Source organism: Takifugu rubripes, chromosome 12 (genome assembly GCF_901000725.2).
Source record: "Takifugu rubripes chromosome 12, fTakRub1.2, whole genome shotgun sequence".
Taxonomy (NCBI): domain Eukaryota; kingdom Metazoa; phylum Chordata; class Actinopteri; order Tetraodontiformes; family Tetraodontidae; genus Takifugu; species Takifugu rubripes.
This window is the reverse complement of record NC_042296.1, coordinates 13518811-13532286: the sequence shown is the minus strand read 5'-3', so window position 1 is coordinate 13532286 and position 13476 is coordinate 13518811. Positions and strand designations below refer to the sequence as shown.

The 13476-nt window shown below is 47.1% G+C and overlaps 1 long non-coding RNA gene across 2 annotated transcripts; it reads right to left on the bottom strand.

Annotated features, from left to right (window-relative positions):
* Window positions 1-822: 822 nt before the first annotated feature.
* LOC115251862 (uncharacterized) lies at window positions 823-9892 on the bottom strand. Of its 2 annotated transcripts, XR_003890380.1 has the most exons (5): window positions 9801-9892; window positions 7652-7771; window positions 7442-7495; window positions 5075-5194; window positions 823-882 (listed from the first exon to the last, which is right to left on the bottom strand). It is a non-coding gene; the product is annotated as an uncharacterized lncRNA (long non-coding RNA). The 2 variants fall into 2 exon arrangements; XR_003890379.1 differs by lacking the exon at window positions 9801-9892 and having other exon boundaries at window positions 7652-7854.
* Window positions 9893-13476: the final 3584 nt, after the last annotated feature.

Genomic DNA, 13476 nt, shown 5'->3' with positions numbered 1-13476 from the left:
ATTACGTTAAAAAACATTACGTTCGAGTCTGCGCGAATGTGCGCGTAAGTGCGCACGTGTGCGCGTGTGTGCTTTAGGAACTCAGTTACTTACACACTCAATCTCACACTCACTCACACACAGACACTCACACATGCGCATTAGAGCTTTCAAAATATTACGTTAAAAAACATTACGTTCGAGTGTGCGCGAATGTGCGCTTATGTGCGCGCGTGTGCTTTAGGAACTCATTCACTTACACACTCACTCAATCTCACACTCTCTCACTCATTCTCACACTCACTCACACGCAGAAACACACACATGCACAATATACCTTTCCAAATATTACGTTAAAAAAAACATTATGTTCGAGTGTGCGAGCGTGTGCGCTTATGTGCGCGTAAGTGCGCATGTGTGCGCTTGCGGAACTTAATCACTTACACACTCACTCAATCTCACACTCACTCACACACAGACACACACACATGCACATTAGACCTTTCCAAATATTACGTTAAAAAACATTACGTGCAACCATGTGTGGCGGGGTGGGGAGAGGTGGAACGGGTGACGACAACGCCACCTGGGGAATTTCACCCCAGGAATTAACCGGAGAACAGGCACGCGCAGATAAGTTCTATTCCAGAGGCAGAGACGGGATCGAGGGTTATGCACTACAATTTTATTTAATCCAATACTCAACAAAATATAACTCGGCTGTATAAAAGTTAAATTAACAAAAGGGGTGGACAGGGCTGGGGCCCCACCAGCAGGTAAAACTCAATTAGGGGAGATAAACAAACTAAAAACACCCGTGCTACTGCAAACAAAACCACAAACGGGGGGTGTGATGAAAACGCCCTCCACCAGGGGTTGGGTCCCCGCCGTGGCCCACAGCACCTGTCCACAAAGAAAAGGAACAATTAGACGCGACGAGCACACACGCACACACACACACCTCACACAGACAAGCAAATAAATTGTGACCAGATCGTCTAAAAGAACACAACGTCAACTAAGAAACGAAAAGAAACAAAACCTAAAAAGAGTAAATATAGGTTGATGATACAATTTACACGCTGTTAAGAGTCTAAAATGAAGGCAATAACTCCGTGGTCGCTTCGGCGGCACCACGACGTGTCAGCGCCGTTTCTCCGAGCGAGGGGAGAAAGCGAGAGAGAGAGAGCGAGAGCGAGAGCGAACAGGAGAGAGTCCCGAACTAAAGGGCGGAGCCAAAGCAGCCGTGGGTCCAGTAAGCGAGATAGTCCGTGCCGACTGTGTTTGGTGGCGCCACCACTCCGTGAAGGGTTCCCGCTGGGGCAACGCGACCCACTGACGCCAGGCGGCAGCCAACTGCAGCAAGAACAGCCCCATTAACATTTATCAACCGAGTGGGGGAGTCAGTGACGCGCGTGTGTGCTTTAGGAACTCATTCACTTACACACTCCCTCAATCTCACACTCTCTCACTCATTCTCACACTCACTCACTCACACACAGACACACACACACACATGCACATTAGACCTTTCTAAATATTACGTTAAAAACATTACGTTCGAGTGTGCGCGCGCGTGCGCGAATGTGCGCTCATGTGCGCGCGTGTGCGCGAATGTGCGCTTATGTGCGCGCGTGTGCGCTTAAGTGCGCGTTTATGCGCGTAAGTGCGCGTGTGTGCTTTAGGAACTCATTCACTTACACACTCACTCAATCTCACACTCACTCACTCACACACAGACACACACACACACATGCACATTAGACCTTTCTAAATATTACGTTAAAAAACATTACGTTCGAGTGTGCGCGAATGTGCGCTTATGTGCGCGTGTATGCGCGTAAGTGCGCGTGTATGTGCGTAAGTGCACCCTAACCCAATCTCACACTCTCTCACACACAGACACACACACATGCACATTAGACCTTTCTTAATATTACTAACCCTAACCCTAACCCTAACTCCAACCCTAACCCTAACCCTAACCCTAATGCTAACCCTAACCCTAACCCTAACCCTAATGCTAACCCTAACCCTAACCCTAACTCCAACCCTAACTCCAACCCTAACTCCAACCCTAACCCTAACCCTAACCCTAATGCTAACCCTAACCCTAACCCTAACTCCAACCCTAACCCTAACCCCAACCCTAACTCCAACCCTAACCCTAACCCCAACCCTAATGCTAATGCTAACCCTAATGCTAATGCTAACCTTGATGCTAATGCTAAACCTAACCCTAACTCCAACCCTAATCCCAACCCTCAAAACAAAACAAAACCAGTGAACAGAATAGGCCTGGGCTGGGACTCCTCCTCCAACATCTTAAACTTATCCACCCTCTTCACCCCATCCATCCACCAACGAAAACTTTTAGAACGAGGCCTCTCTTTCATTCCCCACCCCACCAAGTTCGACCGGGAGGAGCTTCAAAGGGACCTATACAACTTTCACAGAAAAATCAAATTAATTGACTACTTCCACCTCCACCCCAAAAACAACCCCATTAAATTCACTTACCCGTCACACTGGGGGCCGGAATCAAATACAATACACCACCTCACCAAGAAACTCATCCATACAAACACACAAGCCCTCAAACACACTACACTAGTTACAGACATTAAGGATAACATATCAAACTTAGAACGCACAGCCCTGACACAACTTTCTCACAACCCCAACATCATCATAAAACCAGCCGATAAAGGAAGCAAGGTGGTCATCATGGACCGACAACAATACCTCACGGAAGCGAACCGACAACTAGCCAATAGAAACCATTATACACCTCTGCCAGATACAATCCAACCCCAAATACAGCATAAACTCAGAACTATAATTCAGACACTCTACAATAAAAGATACATCACTGCCAAACAGAAACAATACCTCTTTGGACCAGACAATCCACGTCCACGATATTTCTACCTGCTCCCGAAAATTCACAAGCCACCGGATACCTGGACCATCCCCTTTGAGGTTCCTCCCGGCCGACCAATCGTCTCAGACTGCAATAGCGCCACATATCATCTCTCCCAATACATCGATCATTTTCTAGGCCCCCCTCTCCACCCTTCACCCCAGTTACATCAAAGACACCTACCATTTCATCAGCACCATTCAACCCATGGCTGTTCCGACACATTCCATCCTTTTTACATTAGACATAGACAGTTTATACACTAACATAGACACTACACTTGGCTTACAGGCACTACATAGAATATTCAACCAACATCCAGACCCCACTAGACCGGGCAAAGAATTACTACAGTTAATAGAACTCTGCCTCAAGAATAATGACTTCCTATTCAACCAACAATACTATTTACAAACACATGGAACAGCCATGGGCCAAAGATTTGCCCCTTCATACGCGAACCTCTACATGAGTGAGTGGGAGCGAGAAGCCCTCAGCAAATGCCCCCTCCGACCAATTCTTTACCTCCGATACCTGGACGATGTTTTCGGCATCTGGACATATACCATCCCACAATTCATGGAATTCATTAACACCCTCAAAAACCATCATCCATCCATCAAACTCAAACACACAATAGACACGCAAGAAATTAACTTTTTGGACACCACTGTTTTCTTCAACATCACCCAGGCAACACACAAAACATTACAGACAAAAGTTTATTTTAAACCAACAGACACTCACGCCCTTCTCCATAAATCTAGCTATCACCCAAAACACTTTTAAAGCTATAGTTAAATCTCAGATAATCCGATTTCATCGCATCTGCTCAAACATAACTGATTTCCATAATGCCACCAGCACACTCTTTCAAAGCCTTCGCACAAGAGGTTACTCAAAACGCCTCCTTCGTAGCATCAAGTACGACACACTGGCCTCTCTCGCTCCCACTCATTCTGGACACCTCACTACAACAGCTATCTCCCTACCACTACACTCAGTCACTGACCTCATCACAATCCCTTCCCATAAACCTAACCTCACCTCTCTTCCTGACCCCAACCCCAATCCCAATCCTAACCCTAACCCCCACCCTCTTCACAACCCTAACCCTAACCCCAACCCCCCTCCTAACCCTAACCCCAACCCTCTCCCTAACCCTACCCCCAAGCCCAACCCCAACACCACTCCTAACCCCAACCTTCACCTTCCTCCAAACCCCAACCCAAACCCCTACCCCAATACCCCTCTTTACCCTAACCCCAACCTTCTCCCTAACCCTAACCCCAACCCCAACACCCATCTTTACCCTAACCCCAACCTTCTCCCTAACCCTAACCTGAACCCTAAACCTAACCTTCTCCCTAACCCTACCCCCAACCCTAACCCTAACCCCAACCCCCACCTTCTTCCCAACACTAACCCCAATACCCCTCCTAACCCTAACCCCAACCTTTTCCCTAACCCTACCCCCAAGCCCAACCCTAACCCCAATACCCCTCCTAACCCTAACCCCAACCTTTTCCCTAACCCTACCCCCAAGCCCAACCCTAACCCCAAACCCAGCACTTTTCCAAACCCTAACCCTAACCCTAACCCTACCCCCAGCCCTAACCCTAACCCCAACCCCCCTAAACCTAACCCCCACCTCCTCCCTAACCCCACCCCCAACCTCCTTCCTAACCCCAACCCTCACCCCAACCCCCCTCCTACCCCTAACCCTAACACACCCACAAACATAGAGGGCAATTCAGGGAGAGTCCCGGACCCACAGACCTCAGCCTTCCCACAGAAATCACAAATCATACCATTCATTTCTACTTTTTCACATAGAACCACAACCCTACAGTACACCAATAAACAAAACTTTTCAACCATACTACACCAACATCCGGCCTTCTATAACCACAAGATCATCCTAGCACACAGAAAAAACAGAAACCTCCATTCCATACTCACCACATCCAAATTCCCGGACCAATTCATCACACCCCGACCCAGACATAGCCAACACTACCGAAACAGAAAATTCATTCAAAACACATACACTGGTACAGGGTTCCCCACGCTAGGCCTCACTTCCATCCATTCCACCAACGTAGTCTACATCATCACATGCACCCTCTGCAATAAACATTATATAGGTGAAACACAAAATTCCATACATACCCGTCTAACACAGCACCTGTACAATATAGCAGGAAGTCGACTTGGCACCACCCTTGTCCGGCACTTCCAAGAGCATCCAGTCAGCCACCTTATTATCTCGGGGCTGGAAACCAATAACTGCTGGACAGTGGGACAGAGGAGGAGAGCGGAACGCATATGGATCAACAAATTAGGCACAAAGACACCACATGGCCTCAATGAACACCCATAGAACTCATCTTTCCCAGTCAGCCAATTTAAACAACTTAATATTCTTACAAGCCGAACCAGTCTCTTATCTACCTATTGATCGACTTATTTATCTTCTACCCTGCTTTTATTACACAACTTCGTTTTCTCTACTTTAATTCTAATTTATTTTTAATTTTATTTTTAATCTGACTGGATTAACCTGCTCTCCTCCTCCCCCTCTTCCCCCCCCCCACACCCGGCCTCGAACCCTGACTCCTATTGAGAGACAACTCTGACCTGCACACCTTGCCATCAGTCCGATCAGTAGGCCAGTGCACAGAAAGTTGTAACCCAAACCCTGAACCCCAACCCTAACCCAACTCCAACCCTAACCCTAACCCTAATGCTAACCCTAACCCTAATGCTAAACCTAATGCTGAACTTAATGCTAACCTTAACCATAACCGTAACTCCATCCCTAACCCTAACCCTAACCCTAACCCTAACTCCAACCCTAACCCTAATGCTAACCCTAACTCCAACCCCAACCCTAACCCCAACCCTAACCCTAACCCAAACCCTAACCCTAATACTAACCCTAACCCTAAACTTAATGCTAACCTTAACCCTAACCATAACTCCAACCCTAATCCTAACTCCAAGCCTAACCCTAACCTTAACTCCATCCCTAACCCTAACCATAACTCCAACCCTAACCCTAACCCTAACTCCAAGCCTAACCCTAACCTTAACTCCAACCCTAACCCTAACTCCAACTCCAACTCCAACTCCAACTCCAACTCCAACTCCAACTCCAACTCCAACTCTAACCCTAACCCTAACCCTAACCCTAACCCTAACCCTCCTGGTTACTTCAGCAGGGAGGCTCAGGGAACCTTCTCCCAGCTGGCGCTCAGCTCAGGTGGAGCACTGAGGTGCAGCAGGGTGAGATGGCAGCAAAGATCCAGCTCATTTTGGGCTGTTTGAAGGTTCTCCAGCCTGACTGGGGGGCCCAGAAAAGGCTCCTGAGGTGGCCTTTACTGAGTCCTTCAGGAGGCGAGTCCCTCCACACTGTCCAGTGATTTACCCTAACCCAAACCTTAACCCTAACTCCAACCCTAACCCTAACCCAAACCTTAACCCTAACTCCAACCCTAACCCTAACCCTAATGCTAACCCTAACCCTAACTCCAACCCTAACCCTAACTCCAACCCTAACTCCAACCCTAACCCTAACCCTAACCCTAAGTACGACACACTGGCCTCTCTCGCTCCCACTCATTCTGGACACCTCACTACAACACCTATTTCCCTACCACTACACTCAGTCACTGACCTCATCACAATCACTTCCCATAAACCTAACCTCACCTCTCCTCCTGACCCCAACCCCAATCCCAATCCTAACCCTAACCCCCACCCTCTTCACAACCCTAACCCTAACCCCAACCCCCCTCCTAACCCTAACCCCAACTCTCTCCCTAACCCTAACCCTACCCCCAAGCCCAACCCCAAAACCACTCCTAACCCCAACCTTCACCTTCCTCCAAACCCCAACCCAAACCCCTACCCCAATACCCCTCTTTACCCTAACCCCAACCTTCTCCCTAACCCTAACCCCAACACCCCTCCTTACCCTAACCCCAACCTTCTCCCTAACCCTAACCCCAACACCCCTTCTTACCCTAACCCCAACCTTCTCCCTAACCCTAACCCCAACACCCCTCCTTACCCTAACCCCAACCTTCTCCCTAACCCTAACCCTAACCTGAACCCTAAACCTAACCTTCTCCCTAACCCTACCCCCAACCCTAACCCTAACCCCAACCCCCACCTTCTTCCCAACCCTAACCCCAACCCTAACCCTACCCCCAGCCCTAACCCTAACCCCAACCCCCCTAACCCTAACCCTAACCCCAACCCTCACCCCAACCCCCCTCCTACCCCTAACCCTAACCCTAACACACCCACAAACATAGAGGGCAATTCAGGGAGAGTCCCGGACCCACAGACCTCAGCCTTCCCACAGAAATCACAAATCATACCATTCATTTCTACTTTTTCACATAGAACCACAACCCTACAGTACACCAATAAACAAAACTTTTCAACCATACTACACCAACATCCGGCCTTCCATAACCACAAGATCATCCTAGCACACAGAAAAAACAGAAACCTCCATTCCATACTCACCACATCCAAATTCCCGGACCAATTCATCACACCCCGACCCAGACATAGCCAACACTACCGAAACAGAAAATTCATTCAAAACACATACACTGGTACAGGGTTCCCCACGCTAGGCCTCACTTCCATCCATTCCACCAACGTAGTCTACATCATCACATGCACCCTCTGCAACAAACATTATATAGGTGAAACACAAAATTCCATACATACCCGTTTAACACAGCACCTGTACAATATAGCAGGAAGTCGACTTGGCACCACCCTTGTCCGGCACTTCCAAGAGCATCCAGTCAGCCACCTTATTATCTCGGGGCTGGAAACCAATAACTGCTGGACAGTGGGACAGAGGAGGAGAGCGGAACGCATATGGATCAACAAATTAGGCACAAAGACACCACATGGCCTCAATGAACACCCATAGAACAATCCTCTTCACATTGTACATGCTTCCCTTAGGGAACATTATTCGGCAGCATGGGATAAATTTTCATTGTTATGCTGATGACACTCAGCTCTATTTATCCATGAAACCCGAGGAGACAGAGAAGTTAGTGAAGCTCCAGACCTGTCTTAAAGACATAAAGTCCTGGATGTCTTCAAATTTCCTCCTCCTTAACCCAGGAAAAACTGAGGTCATGGTGTTTGGTCCTGAACCTCTCAGGGATAGATTAGATCACATGATCACTCTAGATGGTATCTCATTAACATCTAGTCTCTCTGTGAGGAATCTAGGAGTAACTTTTGATCAAAATCTCTCCTTCAACTCACACATTAAATTAGTCTCTAGAAGTGCCTTTTTTTCATTTGAGGAACATCTCAAAGATCAGGAAGCTACTGATGCAGCCTGATGCTGAAAAGTTAGTCCATGCATTTGTTACTTCCAGGCTGGACTACTGTAATTCTTTATTATCAGGGTGTCCAAACAACTCTTTAAGAAGCCTCCAGTTGATCCAAAATGCTGCAGCCAGAGTTCTGACAGGTATTGACCACAGAGGTCACATGACTCCCGTACTGGCGTCGCTTCATTGGCTGCCCGTTAAATTTAGAATAACTTTTAAAACCCTTCTTCTGACCTACAAGGTCCTCAGAGGCCTAGCTCCATCCTACCTGGAGGAGCTAGTGATACCCTATCAGCCCAATAGACCGCTCCGCTCTCAGAATGCTGGTCTACTTGTGGTTCCCAGAGTTTCTAGGAGTAGAATGGGGGGCCGAGCATTTAGCTACCAGGCCCCCCTGCTTTGGAACCAGCTCCCTGTCCAGGTACGGGAGGCTGACTCCATCGCTACTTTTAAGATCAGACTCAAAACCTACCTCTTTGAAAAAGCTTACTGTTACTAATTCAGTAGTTCCAGTTACTATCATAGACAGACAAATTATCATACTTAGGGGGTTGTCTAATCATTAGGTCACATTCTAGCTATGCTGTTATAGGCCAAGGCTGCCGGGGTCCGGAAACATGATCACCTGACAGGCCTCTGTCACTCCACTGGGTCATGGTTTCCTCTCCTTTCCTCTCCTCATCAAGCAGACTAGTTATGCTGATTCTTGTGTAGTTTTTTCTGCTTCTCCCCCCCCCCCCCCCCCCCTATCTATTTGCAGGTATCACTGCCATCGGAGCTGCATAATGACCGCCGGCCCCGTTGAAGCGATTGTGTATATTTTTTGTGTGTGTTTCTGTGCTCTGTGCCTCTCCTCTCCTCTCCTCTCCTCTCCTCTCCTCTCCTCTCCTCTCCTCTCCCTCTCCTCTTCTTTCCTCTCCTCTCTCCCCTCCTCCTCCTTCTCCTCTCCTCTACCTCCCCTTCACTCTACCTCTCCTCTCCTCTACCCCTCTCCTCTCCTACCTATTCTATCCTCTACCTGTCCTCCCTCCTCTCCTCTCTCTTTACCCAGCCGGCCATCAGCAGGAGGGTCCCCCTACATGAGCCTGGTCCTGCTCAAGGTTTCTTCCTGTTAAAGGGGAGTTTTTTCCTTGCCACTGTTGCTTGTCTGGGGTCAGGCCCTGGGATTCTGGAAAGCGCCTTGAAACAATTTTGATTGTATAAGACGCTATATAAATAAAGATTGATTTTGATTTTTATTTTTTTTTTTTATCTTTCCCAGTCAGCCAATTTAAACAACTTAATATTCTTACAAGCCGAACCAGTCTCTTATCTACCTATTGATCGACTTATTTATCTTCTACCCTGCTTTTATTACACAACTTCGTTTTCTCTATTTTATTTCTAATTTATTTTTATTTATATTAATTTAAATTTTATTTATAATCTGACTGGATTAACCTGCTCTCCTCCTCCCCCTCTCCCCCTCCCCACCCACACCCGGCCTCGAACCCTGACTCCTATTGAGAGACAACTATGACCTGCACACCTTGCCATCAGTCCGATCAGTAGGCCAGTGCACAGAAAGTTGTAACCCAAACCCTGAACCCCAACCCTAACCCAACTCCAACCCGAACCCCAACCCTAATGCTAACCCTGATAATAACTCCAACCCTAATGCTAACCCTAATGCTAACCCTAACACCAACCCTAACCCTAATGCTAACCCTAACCCTAACTCCAACCCGAACCCCAACCCTAATGCTAACCCTGATAATAACTCCAACCCTAATGCTAACCCTAATGCTAATGCTAACCCTAATGCTAACCTTAACCCTAACCCTAATGCTAATGCTAACCCTAACCATAATGCTAATGCTAACCCTAACACCAACCCTAACCCTAATGCTAACCCTAACCCTAACTCCAACCCTAACCCTAACTCCAACCCTAACCCTAACCCAAACTCTAACCTTAACTCCAACCCTAACCCTAACCCTAACCCTAACCCTAATACTAACCCTAACCCTAATGCTAACCCTAACTCCAACCCTAACTCAAACTCTAACCCTAACTCTAACCTTAACTCCAACCCTAACACTAACCCTAATGCTAACCCTAACCCTAATGCTAACCCTAACTCCAACCCTAACCCTAACCCTAACTCCAACCCTAACCCTAACCCTAACTCTAACCCTAACTCCAACCCTAACCCTAACCCTAATGCTAACCCTAACCCTAACTCCAACCCTAACCCTAACCCTAATGCTAACCCTAACCCTAACTCCAACCCTAACCCTAACCCTAACTCTAACCCTAACCCTAACCCTAACCCTAACCCTAACTCTAACCCTAACCCTAACCCTAACTCTAACTCTAACTCTAACCCTAACCCTAACCCTAACCCTCCTGGTTACTTCAGCAGGGAGGCTCAGGGAACCTTCTCCCAGCTGGCGCTCAGCTCAGGTGGAGCACTGAGGTGCAGCAGGGTGAGATGGCAGCAAAGATCCAGCTCATTTTGGGCTGTTTGAAGGTTCTCCAGCCTGACTGGGGGGCCCAGAAAAGGCTCCTGAGGTGGCCTTTACTGAGTCCTTCAGGAGGCGAGTCCCTCCACACTGTCCATTTATTTACCGTAACCCAAACCTTAACCCTAACTCCAACCCTAACCCTAACCCTAATACTAACCCTAACCCTAATGCTAACCTTAACCCTAACCCTAATCGTAATGCTAGCCATAACCCTAATGCTAACCTTAACCCTAATGCTAATGCTAACCCTAACTCCAACCCTAACCCTAACCCTAATGCTAATCCTAATGCTAATACTAACCCTAATGCTAATGCTAACCCTAATGATAACCCTAACCCTAAACTTAATGCTAACCTTAACCCTAACCCTAACTCCAACCCTAACCCTAACTCCAACTTGAATCCCAACCCTAATGCTAATGCTACCCCTAATGCTAATGCTAACCTTGATGCTAACCCTAACACTAACTCCAACCCTAACCCTAACCCTAATACTAACCCTAATGCTAACCCTAACCCTAACTCCAACCCTAACCCTAACCCAAACTCTAACCTTAACTCCAACCCTAACCCTAACCCTAATGCTAACCCTAACCCCAACCCTAACCCTAACCCCAACCCTAACCCTAACCCAAACTCTAACCTTAACTCCAACCCTAACCCTAACCCTAATACTAACCCTAACCCTAATGCTAACCCTAACCCCAACCCTAACCCTAATACTAACCCTAACCCTAACCCTAACTCCAACCCTAACCCTAACCCTAATACTAACCCTAAACCTAATGCTAACCCTAACCCTAACTCCAACCCTAACCCTAACCCAAACTCTAACCTTAACTCCAACCCTAACCCTAACCCTAATACTAACCCTAACCCTAATGCTAACCCTAACCCCAACCCTAACCCTAACCCAAACTCTAACCTTAACTCCAACCCTAACCCTAACCCTAACGCTAACCATTGATCTCCAACCCTAACCTCAACCCCTAACCCTAACCCCAACCCCTAACCCTAACCCTAACGCCTAACCCTAAGCTTAACCCTAAAAGAAGAGGAAAGCAAAAATTCAAAAAGAAATGGAGGGGAAATACAAAAGGCAAGATAAGAAGGAAGGGAGGGGACACTTAAATCGAAAGTAAAAAAATTAACGCAAAAAAGCGAGGGGAGTATAAAAGGGGAAGGAGAGGTGGAGCAAGTCAAATGGAAAGTGGTTACAGAAGAGACAACAACATGGAAAGAAAAGGAGGTGGAAGAAGGGATAAAGCAAGGGACTATCTTATGTTGAGGCCCAAAAAGGCCAACATAATAACAATTTTTTGATCAGCTAGCCTGAGGAAGGCCAACAAAGGCCGAAACGTTGCGCAGCTGATCACAGCTAAGGCCAGAGAGCCTAATCTTTTGAAACCCCACCACCTTAGGGTGGTGAATAACTTTGATGGTGGGAGTCTCTGCCTGGGACCCCCTTGATGGACAGTGCATTGCTTTCCCCGGGGCTTCGCCCCAGGGGAAAGCCTAACTCTTTAACCTATCCAGCCAGTGCCTCGGGGGGAACCAGGTGGAGTCACCCCTATCTAATTTGTGGAGCCCGATGGCTAACCCCCCACCCATCCTAACCCTAACCCTAACCCTAACCCTAACCATTGATCTCCAACCCTAACCTCAACCCCTAACCCTAACCCCAACCCCTAACCCTAACCCTCTAACCCTAACCCTAACCCTCTAACCCAGAGGTCGGCAACTCAAAATGTTGAAAGAGCCGTATTGGACCAAAAAAAACAAAAAACAAATCTGTCTGGAGCCGCAAAAAATTAAAAGCCTTATATATGGCTTATAATAAAGGCAACACATGCTGTAAGTGTCTATATTAGCTGTATTAATCTACTTTCCAAATGATAAGTAGGCTACAAATACATAAAGAGCATTCATGATTAAATGTTTATGTTCCCTGCAATGCATCCTGGAGAGAATGACGCACCACGTGACTAGTCTGCTGTACGATGGTGCTTTAAGTTTAACTTCCATTATAATGAGATGTTGAAATTAAATATTTATTTTACATATTTTTACAGCATTGTAAATCTTTAAGAATGTTTGTCATGTTTTTCCTCCTACAGAAATTTTATTAAAACAAAAAATATATTCACACCATGTTTTTCCATTTTCACATTTTTGAAAAAGCTCCAGGGAGCCACTAGGGCGGCACTAAAGAGCCGCATGCGGCTCTAGAGCCATGGGTTGCCGACCCCTGCTCTAACCCTAACCCTCTAACCCTAACCCTAACCCTAATTGACCCTAACCCTAATTGACCCTAACCCTAACCCTAACCCTAACTCCAACCCTAACCCTAATGCTAACCCTAACTCTAATGCTAACCTTAACCCTAATGCTAACCCTAACTCCAACCCTAACCCTAACCCTAATGCTAACCCTAACTCCAACCCTAACCCTAATGCTAACCCTAACTCTAACTCTAACCCTAACCCTAATGCTAACCCTAACCCTAATGCTAACCCTAACTCCAACCCTAACCCTAATGCTAACCATAACTCCAACCCTAACCCTAATGCTAACCCTAACCCTAACCATAACTCCAACCCTAATGCTAACCCTAATGCTAACCCTAACCCTAACTCCAACCCTAACCCTAACCCTAATGCTAACCCTAACCCTAATGCTAACCCTAACC